The sequence below is a fragment of the Schistocerca serialis genome, chromosome 4 (genome assembly GCF_023864345.2).
Source record: "Schistocerca serialis cubense isolate TAMUIC-IGC-003099 chromosome 4, iqSchSeri2.2, whole genome shotgun sequence".
In the NCBI taxonomy this organism is placed as follows: Eukaryota; Metazoa; Arthropoda; class Insecta; order Orthoptera; family Acrididae; genus Schistocerca; species Schistocerca serialis.
The window spans coordinates 494606694-494619194 of NC_064641.1; the positions used below are offsets into that span (position 1 = coordinate 494606694).

General features: G+C 42.5%; 1 protein-coding gene across 1 annotated transcript in view; it reads right to left on the reverse strand.

The window, feature by feature from the left end:
* LOC126474571 (tRNA dimethylallyltransferase-like) overlaps window positions 1–12501 on the reverse strand; it is a 627506-nt gene that overhangs the window by 532702 nt on the left and 82303 nt on the right. The window lies entirely within an intron of this gene.

Consider the following 12501-nt stretch of genomic DNA (forward strand, 5'->3'; position numbering starts at 1 on the left):
GTCATCAGCGCCCGTACTAAGTCCCAATTTTTTCACAGTCCAATTTTTGTCACAGTCCATTCTAGCCACTGTCACGAATGATGAGGATGATGATGATGAGATGATGAGAACAACACAAACACCCACTCCCCGGGCAGAGAAAAATCCCCAACCCGGCCGGGAATCGAACGCGTGAATATGGAGAAATCAAATATGAAGTATTGAATCAACAGTATAAAATAGCACTAGAAAGAATAATCTGCACACCATCACACGCTCAGTCACTGAAACATCACTGCAAAAAATAGCACTTAAATATTTGAGCTGCACAGCTATATCGTCGTTCTGAAAGACAGTTCCCAAAAGTAGGATACGCAATAGAGTGCAGGGTAACTTCTCTCAAAAATGTTATTCTGACAGTCTATAGATGAAAAGTTGTGGGATATATTACTGTATATAGTATTAGACGTATTTGTTTCTAGCATTTTACGTCATTCTATGAATTCATCATTTAAAATCTATGTTTTGAAGTCGACTAATCAGCCATCGTTGTTTAGACGTTGACGATGAAATGGAAATCAGCCTAAATGATTGTCCTAAAGCGTTATCGCCCACACAGTTCTGCTCTTAGCCAAATACTGTGGCTAGTCTAGTAATCAGTCGAAAGACAGCTTTGATGATACTCTACACGCTAGTGTATCTTGTATGTACAAATCTGCTTAACAACTGCAACCTACATCCATTTCAATCCATTTACTGTATGCAAGTAGCGGAGTAACTCTACAATTTTTGGTCCCACACTTCTCTCTCTCGCATTCACTTCAATACATCTTCGTTAGTTACTCATCTACCGACGTAGTCGTCAGCATTGTTTTGTAACCCAACATGTCAAAAGGTTTCCTTGCATTTAAGGATACACTTCACACAAATGCTTTCACAAGAGACTATATACTACTTAAAACCCATAAAACATGTTAAAATTCAACAATGGAAAATCTATGTTAATATATATTCTCTTTTTTAAAAACACTTCTCTTGCTACTGTTAGGCAACATTTTATAGTCTAACTAGCTTAGCGCCCGCATTTCCCTCGCGTTGATTTTATGCTCTGCACAACTTTTCTATTTAATCGATTTTTTTGTTGTTATGCCCATTCATCATGTGTAAATCAACACCATGCAAACAGTGTAACACCAAAGTCCATTTTTTGCAGTTCAAGTTTCAAAATTGTCTTAATAGTAACATTTTTAAAAAACTTTTCATCCCCTACTTTATCCTCTTAGGGCTGAAATTTCGAAAACTCAACGATGCTTACATTATAAGACCAACACTCTCTCCAAATTTCAAGTTTCTATCCTTGGCGTTTTGGGCTCAGCGGTGATGAGTCAGTCAGTCAGGTCATATCCTTTTATACAGGGAGATTACGTCTGCCATCATCAGTTACTCTGCTGCCGAATTTAAAAAAATCTCGCCCACTAGTTTCAGTGTCTCACTATCTAATCTAATGCCCCCAGTATCACCGAAGTTAATTCGGGTGTAATACTATTGTTTCACTTTTGTTGATTTGTTATATCGTCGTTCCGAGACACTAACCGTTCCGTTAAACTGATTTTCCACGTCCTTCGCCGTCTCGAACACAATTACTATGTCATCGGCAAAGCTCAACGGTTTTATTTCGTCTCTATGAACTGTGAACACCGTTTCTACATTTCCTCCTGGTTTCCTTTATTGCTTGCTTGATCTACAGATTTAATATCATAAGGCAGTGCTGCCATTCTGTCTCCCATCTCAATTAATAGCTCCCTTTCACGTTCTCCGACGCTTAGAACTGCAGTCTGCTCCCTGTACAAGTTACATATATCTTTTCGTGCCCTATAGTTTCCTCCATTACCTTTATAATGCAGAGTGTATTCCAGTCAACACTGAAAGTTCTTTTTTAATCCATAAATGCTATAAATGAGGGAACGCTACTCTATAACGAATAAATGCAATCCACATCCATCTTTTTCTATATCAGTGAGCTGCAAAAAAAGGTAAGAAGTTGCTACAGTGAACGATGTATCATAATTGTGAACAAATTAAACTGTAATTATGTATTTTTAAAAGAGCAATCCCTATTTTCGTAAAACTGTGTCTTCATGAGCACCGTACAGATACGAACCAAGTTTAGAACTTCAGGCTGCCAGACGATTCTTAAAGGTGGTGGTTTCTGACCCGAAAATCGAAGGTCATGGTTTCCAGCCCACATTGGGGCATATGAATAGGTTTCAAATGTGCCGTTGCTGTGTGTCAGTGAGCGCTATTACTAGACAGACTTAAAATAACTTATTTCAAAATAACCTAACCATTGATGCAAATGTATGAATATTCAGAAAAATGTTTCAGTGAGCTTTTATTGAATGACTGAAAGGGCGAAGTTTCCAAGAACGGGGAAACACTTCATAAAGCAGCACATTCTAGGCTTTCGGGAAGCTACATGCCGATACACTCAGTACTGCTCATGGCAGAAATGCTACAAAAAAGCAATGTTTACTCCGTTTTATTAGTTTTCGTTTAGTGATGTCTCTTGACGCCAGTGTCACAAGCTTGGAGCGTTCCTAGAGCGTGCTCGGATAGAGGAACTGCTAGCGTAGCGCACCGCCGGGAAAACTGAGAGAAAGGGGTTGAAACCAGGTACAAACCACAGTTTTAATTCCTCACAAGTGAAAATATTTATCATTAAAATTGCTTCCCTTTAATTGGTCATATGGTGCGCGTATATAATTTTAGATTACGTTCATGTGTTATCCACCTCCAATAATAGACCCGTTGCCAGTTGATACGACTGGTGTCTAACCAAGAAGAAAGCAAGTCATGTACATACTAAATTTCGTGAAAATTCTACAACTGGTTCACAGTCAGGCTCACACGCCCAATATCTCAAAAAGCGATGATCGGGGTGCCTTGCTCTACTGCATTTGTTCCCAGATAGTGTATCTATGTGTGTACTAAGTTTCGTTGACATTGTTCCATGTGATTCAGAGTTATGCTATACGATATGTACAAAAAACGCTGTTAGAGTAGTACATACGTACCTGTTAGGGACGATTGTGGGGTCACGGTAGAAGACAGGAACAGGTGACACGTAAAAAAATTGAAAACGCCCAGTATCATGTCGGATCTATAACTTACCATATTCCTAGGCTCACTGGTGATACACCCGTACACATTTCAACATGGGAGTGAGAGTCATGATGAGAAAGGAGTCACATGTACATCTAATACAAACTGGGATGAATAGGTAACCGTGATTTGATGGAATGACTTCTAGGTGAATTTCTTCCCCTTTACCTTAGGGGGCGTCCCTTATTACGTGAACTCAAAATTGGGGGGGGGGGGGGAGGAGGAGGAGGAGGGGGGGGGGGAGGAGGAGGGGGGGGGAGGAGGAGGGGGGGGAGGAGGAGGAGGGCGGGAGCGGGTATGGAGAGTTAATTGTGTGGCAAAATCTCGCCAAATCTCATTTACAACAGATTACATTTTGTTTTATGAAATTAAACTGTCTAAACTTAACTGAATGCTTTACATGACTGCGTGCCAGGGATTTGAAACAAGTCCAGCAGAAATCTCAGATTACATTCGGGGAGTTCGTCGCGTGGGTCACTCATTGAGTCAGTTGTGATATTCTACAACGCCGACGCTACTGTGTTCAACATGAATTTGTATTAAAAACTTTTACAATGCATACGTTAAGCGGCATGCAGACAAGTCTAAGGGAACGTGCCACCAAGAAGGTAACCGTCTGCAGAAGGAAGCTATCCTAAGTTAAGCAACAAGACTTCTCTTAGTGATCCCATAAGTCAAGAGACTGAAAAGCTACGTAAGCACACAGCTGTCTTTCATCTGCAAAGTAAAGGCTCCATGCTGGACCTTGGGGAACCCGATGGAAAATCACTCGCACGATTCCTGCTTCGGCAGTCTCTCACGGTATATCCGAAAGGGCAGGCTATTCCCAAATGCTGTAAGATTACTACTGCACTTATCTTCTGATGAATGATCATGGAGTATAAATCACAGATGGTGCAAGACTTGCAACATCTACTTTTGCTTCGTGTACGAAGCAGCAGAAAAACAGGTCGGCGCTGCATTCAACCCCTTGAGCACTTACGGTCAGGATTCGACTAACGCATGTTGTCACTCGTCGGGCTGAGAAGCTGCAATGCACCGTGGACCAGTGACCAGAGTGACTGCACGAGGAGGACGTCGATAAATCTAATGACTAGACTTCCTGTACTACCAATCGCACGTATGGCATTAAAATAACAGGAAGCACATGAACGCCCTTGGAACGAGTGAAGAATTAGGGAAGGTGGTGTCGCAGTCTGTTTTGTATTTGGTTATTAGCGAAAATTATTTGCAAAAAATAAGATATATATGGAGTCATTTGGCAGTTTTCAAGCCAATTAATTTAATTAAACTCAACACAATGCCGATTAAACGTAGTTCTTTTCACCTCTCATTTCACAGAATTTTTTTTATGATTATTATATTGGTGATTAAGTTTGTAGCGTGTCTCCATATGTTTTATTAAACAACAGATACACACAACAGAGATTTCAGTTATCAATAATACATTAACCTTCACTATTTGCAACAGTCTGCCAGAACTGGGATAGCTTTCCGATTCTGTGACTTCTAAATCGCGTGGTTTTGAGGCAAAGAACTCTAGAGCCACGTTCGGAGCGCATTTTTATCGGGAAAGGAAGTTCCTTCCACATGGCCAAGATCAGTTAAATAAAGTGAAAGAGGCCTATCTTCCCAACCGAACTCTCCAGTGTTTGTCAGTCTACCAGACTGCGGGCGGACGTTTTCGCGGAGTAGCTTAACTTCACGCAGTCTTCGTGATTCTTGGTCTTGGATTACGTCTGCATGACGTCTCAGCTATTGACAATAGATGTCAGCAGTGACAGGTACACCTTGGGGAAGCAATTCTTAGTACACCACACCGCGCTATTCTACCTGGCGGTGGTGGTGGTGGTGGTGGTGGTGGTGGTGGTGATGGTAAGATCCGGTGGAACCAAACTGCTGAGGTCATCGGACTTAGGCTTACACACTACTTAATCTAACTTAAACTAATTTACGCTAAGGACGGCGGGGGGAACCGCGTGAACCGTAGCAAGGCGCCACAGACCGCCCCGCCACCCCGCGCCCAGATGCCTAATATTATCTTTTGTGGATGCGCGCACGTTTCTCTAACGGCAGTTGCTAATTTGTATGGGCTCAACCAATCCTTTCTTTTACTTACGTTAGTATAAAGACACCATCTCTCGTCGGCAGTAACGATAAAGGACAGAAATAGTGGGTGCTGTTAACCAGCCAATTGATGACGAGAAAGCACAGATGCACATACGGTCAGTCGCTGATTTTTGTTATTTTGGCTTAGAACTTCCGCTACCAAGACACGCGATTTTTTAACATTCCCCGTTGAATGCAAATGTCATACAATGTTGGAATGATTACAGTGCATCACATTTGCCAGTTATAGAGTACATTGACGTGGATAATTGTGGATTAATACGTTTAAACGACCTTCATCAAATGCCATGGCCTTCCCGAGCGTGGAGCGTCACCAATGTTAAAACGAACCTCCTTAAAAAAAAAAAAAAAAAAAATTCTTGCCGTCCTCGTGGAGTCGCATCATCCTACCCTACACGCGACGGAAATATTTCTGGCTGCCTCCGCTGCTTTCTCCCACTACTCAACATAAACAGAAGGGTACATCGGAAATGTTGCTATTTCTCCACTTGGTACTCCATCTCCAAAAGACAAAATTACGATACTCAAACTCAAATACCTACAGTGAACTACAAATAAAAAATGAGAATCGATATATAAAAAACCCATACGAAATACCCTCAGACTTCAAGAAGAATATAATAATTCCAACCCCAAAGAAAGCAGGTGTTGACAGATGTAAAAATTACCGAACTATCAGTTTAATAAGTCACGGCTGCAAAATACTAACGCGAATTCTTTACAGACGTATGGAAAAACTGGTAGAAGCCGACCTCGGGGAAGATCAGTTTGGATTCCGTAGAAATGTTGGAACACGCGAGGCAATACTGCCCCTACGACTTATCTCAGAATAAAGGTTAAGGAAAGGCAAACCTACGTTTCTAGCATTTGTAGACTTAGAGAAAGCTTTTGACAATCTGGACTGGAATCCTCTCTTTCAAATTCTGAAGGTGGCAGGGGTAAAATACAGGGAGCGAAAGGCTATTTACAATTTGTACAGAAAGCAGGTGGCAGTTATAAGAGTCGAGGGACATGAAAGGGAAGCAGTGGTTGGGAAGGGAGTAAGACAGGGTTGTAGCCCCTCCCCGATGTTATTCAATCTGTATATTGAGCAAGCAGTAAAAGAAACAAAAGAAAAATTCGGAGTAGAAATTAAAATCCATGGAGAAGAAGTAAAAACTTTGAGGTTCGCCGATGACATTGTAATTCTGTCAGAGACGGCAAAGGACTTGGAAGAGCAGTTGAACGGAATGGAAAGTGTCTTGAAAGGAGGATATAAGATGAACATCAACAAAAGCAAAACGAGGATAATGGATGTAGTCGAATTAAGTCGGGTGATGCTGAGGGAATTAGATTAGGAAATGAGACACTTAAAGTAGTAAAGGAGTTTTGCTATTTGGGGAGCAAAATAACTGATGATGGTCGAAGTAAAGAGGATATAAAATGTAGACTGGCAAAGGCAAGGAAAGCGTTTCTGAAGAAGAGAAATTTGTTAACATCGAGCATAGATTTAAGTGTCAGGAAGTTGTTTCTGAAGGTATTTGTATGGAAGTGAAACATGGACGATAAATAGTTCGGACAAGAAGATAATAGCTTTCGAAATGTGGTGGTACAGAAGAATGTTGAAGATTAGATGGGTAGATCACATAACTAATGAGGAGGTATTGAATAGAATTGGGGAGAAGAGGAGTTTGTGGCACAACTTGACAAGAAGAAGGGATCGGTTGGTAGGACATGTTCTGAGGCATCGAGGGATCACCAATTTAGTATTGGAGGGCAGCGTGGAGGGTAAAAATCGTAGAGGGAGACTAAGAGATGAATACACTAAGCAGATTCAGAGGGATGTAGGCTGCAGTAGGTACTGAGAGATAAAGAAGCTTGCACAGGATAGAGTAGCGCGGAGAGCTGCATCAAACCAGTCTCAGGACTGAAGACCACAACAACAACAACAACAACAACGAACATGCAAGCAAAAGCGCTACGAACTTAAGCACCAACATAATGCAGGACGTGTTTAGATGTTTTTAGTGGTATGAAGCAAAAACATGAACCTGTAACGTAAATTTATCGGGAGGGGCGGGTCCAACCACATCACCAAATCTTACCAAGAGGGAAGGGAGTTCTAAACAAAAAACGCATGTAATGAATGTACACACCCTTATTTTATAAACATTTTACCGGAAGCCAGAGCTACAGCTAATTTCTCTGACGAGTTGGTGCAGTTCATTTGGAAGGCCCGGTTCCGGCCCGCGGCAGACGCTCATCTTTGTGGCAAAGTTCCCACGGGCCTACAGACGTCAGGAGGCGAGGCGTCAATAGGCTGCATTAGCTGTGGTGGCGGGAGCCGGCACGGCGAGGTGATCCGGCAGCGACGGAGCTGCGGGCGGCCGTGAATGGGAGGAGCGGGCCGGCTGGTTAGCGGCGGAATGCGCAGGTTCAGTGACCAGCGCAGCGCCGAGCACCTGCGATCGGCGGGCCCGTCCTACTGCCGTCCTCGTCATTACTGGCGTCAGCTTTAAAAGCGGACGCTCGCAGCCGAAAAGCTCGCTAGTCCGTGTCGCCGGACTTTTCCAGCCATAAAAACTTACACTTCGCCCGCTAACTGCGTCATGTAAAGTAATTCCAGCGAAAAGGCTGCGCATGTGTAGATGGCAAAAAACAACGGGAAAATTCAATGGGGTAACTCTCGCGACAAATGTGTCTGATGGCTACTACGGGTAAGTGATCCCACGCGGAGCTGACGCAAGGGTAAATTACTGAACCCTGCTCATGTGCAGATGCAGTGTTCGATTATGAGGGGGGTGGGCGAGAACGATCATTATTAGAAGTTCCCCCCCCCCCCCCTCCCCCCCACCCCCACACTCCAGAAAATATAAATTGTCACCCGCACTCTTAATATGCCATATATGCCTAGTATTTTAACTATAACGACAGAATGTATAAAACGTTTTACATAATAATTAGTTTATACTAATGTTTAGCATATCGTTTTAGCACGTATTCCGAGAAAATGCAGTTCAGAGACATACATGATACTAAAAGGACTTGACCAAAAACTTGAGAAGTACCCGTTTCATGTAATGATTTAAGAACTTCAATAGAAAAAAGCTTTTCTTAACTTTCATTATTTCATACAGGGTATTCTGAAACTTCCGTTACAGACTTAAAGGATTTGTAGACGGGAGTGAGTAGATAATAAAACAAGGTTCAAATGGCTCTGAGCAGTATGGGACTTAACATCTGAGGTCATCAGTCCCCTAGAACTTAGAACTACTTAAACCTAACTAACCTAAGGACATCACACACATCCATGCCGAGGCAGGATTCGAACCTGCGACCGTAGCGGTCGCGCGGTTTTAGACTGAAGCGCCTAGAACCGCTCGGCCACAGCGGCCGGCTGAGCAGATAGTATCTGAACTGGAACCCATGTCAAGAAACGTAACGTTTCCGTGCCACATCCTTTGAAAACATGTTATTAACCTGGCCATTTTTTTTTACAACTAATTAGGCGTGACCCAGTACATCACTTATTAATAGCCAAAGAAATTGGTCTTGTACTCGACGGGATCTCTCCAACGTGACGCAGTACTGCCTCTTCCATTTTGGGTGTTCGACTTCTACTTTGAGCACCATAGTCACGCCTGCTGCCGGTGAAGGTACCCTTTCTCTAATCCGTTGCGCAATTGTGGCGAAAAGGATATGCGTTGGAGTTGGATGTTGTAGAGAACTATCTTGATAAAGGCAACGAGAAACTGTTTAATTACGGTGAGCGCCGCCATTCAGAAAGATTATGTCGTTGTATTGCTGCAGACGTGTACTCAACAATGCTGCTCTAACACTCACAGACACGTGAATGAGACTACAACCAGGTCAGAGGTAGCACAGACGTAAAATGACATCAGACGTTAAATGACTTCAGCCGATCCGACGTAACCACCCCGCACCATGTACCCTGTTGCATACCTCCCTAGCAAAATGCTTTCAAACGGCTACAGCACGGAAACGGTACGTTTCCGGATGTGGGTTCCCATTCAAAAAACTACATACTCACTCCCCTCTACAAGTCCTATAAGTTTGTAACGGGAACTTCCGAAATAGAAACTAAGCGTACACGCACAATTATCAGTATTTCACTTACCATTACAAGTGTGAAAACAGATCTGCAGATGTAAGCAACAAGGAAACCAATCGACGTTGGGAAGAAATTGAAATGTATCCTGTTTCAAGTGTAATTTGTAATTTTCTAGAATTTCTTACCTTTTTTGGGACTCTTGCCTTTTGCCCCACTCCAGTCACCTAAAGTTGGCAGAAAAGTTTGGAAATTGAAATATGCAAAAATGTAAGTGGTTTTATTAAAATGTTTTTCCCTCACGTTAGAAACGTCCCCCCCCCCCCCCCCCCGATGGATATACACCAGCACAGAAAGTGCTTTCTGATACGGTGACTGATTCCCTTTATAAAACTTCTAGTGTTCTCTTACTTGCTCAGTACATATTTTCCTGGCACAAGAAAAATAATCATCGCAATTGATGACAGGCAACGAGTTTTGTGTTCTATTGCAGGACCCATGGGTATTACACATTAGTTTTTACTGCAGTGCAACCTATCACTTTTGATTCAAGTAGACCATTGTTATAATCAAACTATCACTAGCTGAGGGTGGCCCCGCTGAGAAATGTGCGTTCGCAAGAACAATGAAAGTTTGTGGGAAGATTTGTAAGGACTTGTGGAAGACAAATAATGAATAAATCATTGAAAGAAACACATTTTAATTTCCACATGACGGAATAATGTTTCTTATAATGCATGCTATGTTTACATCCCCGGTTACAAACATTTCTCGATTCGACGATCACCTGCATCGACTACAATTTCCCACAGCATCAGTCAGAGATACCACTTCACAATTGTCCACAGTACTTTACGAACGGTGGGACGATAAAGTGTTCATCTGTCATACACAGCACGTGCACTGCTTGAAGCACGCACACTGTGTGCTGCATTCTCAGCCATGCCGACAGTGAGTTCCTCAACAATTTGTGGCGCAACTGACCGTCGACCTCTACCAAGGGTAATTCCCGAATCGTCAGTTAATTCTAATTTGCAAATCATGTTCTTCAAACACAGTGCGGAAAGAAGACCTATCCTTAATCCTTTGACGCGTCAGTAATCATGAAGAGCAGCAGCACTATTACTGTCGCTTTGATAAAACAGCTTTACGAGTAAAGCTCTGCTCACTTTGTCCAGACGCAACCTGACTAACTGTATTGAACACTGATGCTTTTGTTACAGCCCAGCGTCGCCCACCCAGTACTGGCGCCGAACGGCAAGTCGCGACCCTAACACTACTAACAACGCAATCCTGCAGAGCACAGTCTGAACATCATTCCTATAAAGCACGGTATCCATATCGTAAATAGTTTCCCGACTACTAGGGCTCAAGCGGTGAAAGTTTAATTATAACCACCCCGTACATTAATGCAATATGTACGGCATTTATTTCTCTTGTGCCCCTGAAGGATCCGCAGACAAATGTTCATCTACAGTTAGATTCCACGTTCCTCCTAAAGTTATTTTTAATTATTCTTTTCTAACCATGATTTCCAAATGTAGAAGTGCATACTGAACAACGAAAGATAAGGTTTTGTCGTGATTGTAATCCCGATTCCACGTTAAATTTCTCCCCTGAAGCTTGCTGGATTAGTGCGTTCTTATACTGACATGCGTAGTTACGCTTGGTATTCCGATGAACCTTCGGATCGAAAGCTTTACTAACTACATTTAGTTCTGTGGAGATTTCTCAAAGTGGTAGGAGCCCCACGTTGCCTCCCAGAACGTAACCAGTTTTCCTAGGGAGGTCCTGCCGACTTGTTGCGATATGCGCATGTATACTTAAAACAGTGCTGGCAGATGGCAGAGGGAACCGCCGTCGATGAGCTGCGGAATTTGCGTCCAACATGGCTCACTGAAGGGTAGACTACGGAATAAGACGTGTCGACTGGCTTGTCACTAACAATAAGGATTTTAGTTCAATGTGTACGGGGTGAAGGGTATAGACTACAAACGAGAGCCACAAATACAAGAAATTATACTTGGCGTCCTACGCTTCGGTATAGCCCTTGTCCACAGATTCTGCGATAATGTTTAGTCACTTGCCCACTTTGCAATGCAAACTGCCCATTGATGATGCACAGACTAATACAAATATACGAGAAATGGGAACTTCTGTTTTCGTTTAACCAAGGGCAATACCTACGCACCGTCTAATAAAACAGACAGACGAAGTTCTATCACTTGCATGCTTCACCACCGTAAGCCCGCTTTTACAACGAGAATTTTCGTTATCTGAAGTAGCCCTAACAGTGCGAACAGGAACTCATACCCTGGCCCCTCTGTGTCACGTTAGGGTTAGCCATCCGAGTACGCTTCGCTAACCGACAATAAACTTCAAATGACCCGTGGATCCTCTTCATTATCTCTGGATAATGGTTTGGGATCAGCACATCCGAGAAAATAGCACAACGCTGATAGTGAAATAACCTCGTCAGCTGTTACAATCTGCAGGTATTTGGGGTTGAATTCCTGTTAATTATTCTGTTATAAATTGTCACTAATGGTCAATACAGTGTGTATTCCGCCAAGAGTAAGAAAAATTTCATGCCCAGAGCTACGTTCTATCACACTTACCTGCACGTCTCTCCTTTACACCTTGGATGCATCTCTGCAGAGTCCAGGGCTATACAGCAATTTACGATTATTCTTAACTAGCATCGACAATCATCCAAAATACTGTTTCCATTCATTTTGGACGCTTCTACGTTGTGATGGCAGTGGAAAAGGATAAAGGAGCATTGGAAAAGTAACCATCATTGGCAATTATTTATTTATTGCTAGAGAAATTTACATGTTGTAAAATTTACGGTACAGTATCAATCTATGAGTGAGTTACAAACGGACAGCGGTGTCATTTGTACATCTGTACTATCACTTGAACAAGATATACAAATTTTTTAACTGATAAACATATTATATGTTGAATATTGGGCGAATTCGACTTTCTGTGTGCTTGTATATGTATTACTGATACGAACACGAGCTCGGAGTGACGTACGTCAGAGCTACCCAAGAAATATGGTAGCTCAGTAGCGCGAAGACCATGTCCATTCCTTTTTAGAGGTTACTAAACTGTACGGTGGCGATAGAGCACTGAAATGACTTTGTAAAAGTTGACAGCGACGACTACCTAATTAT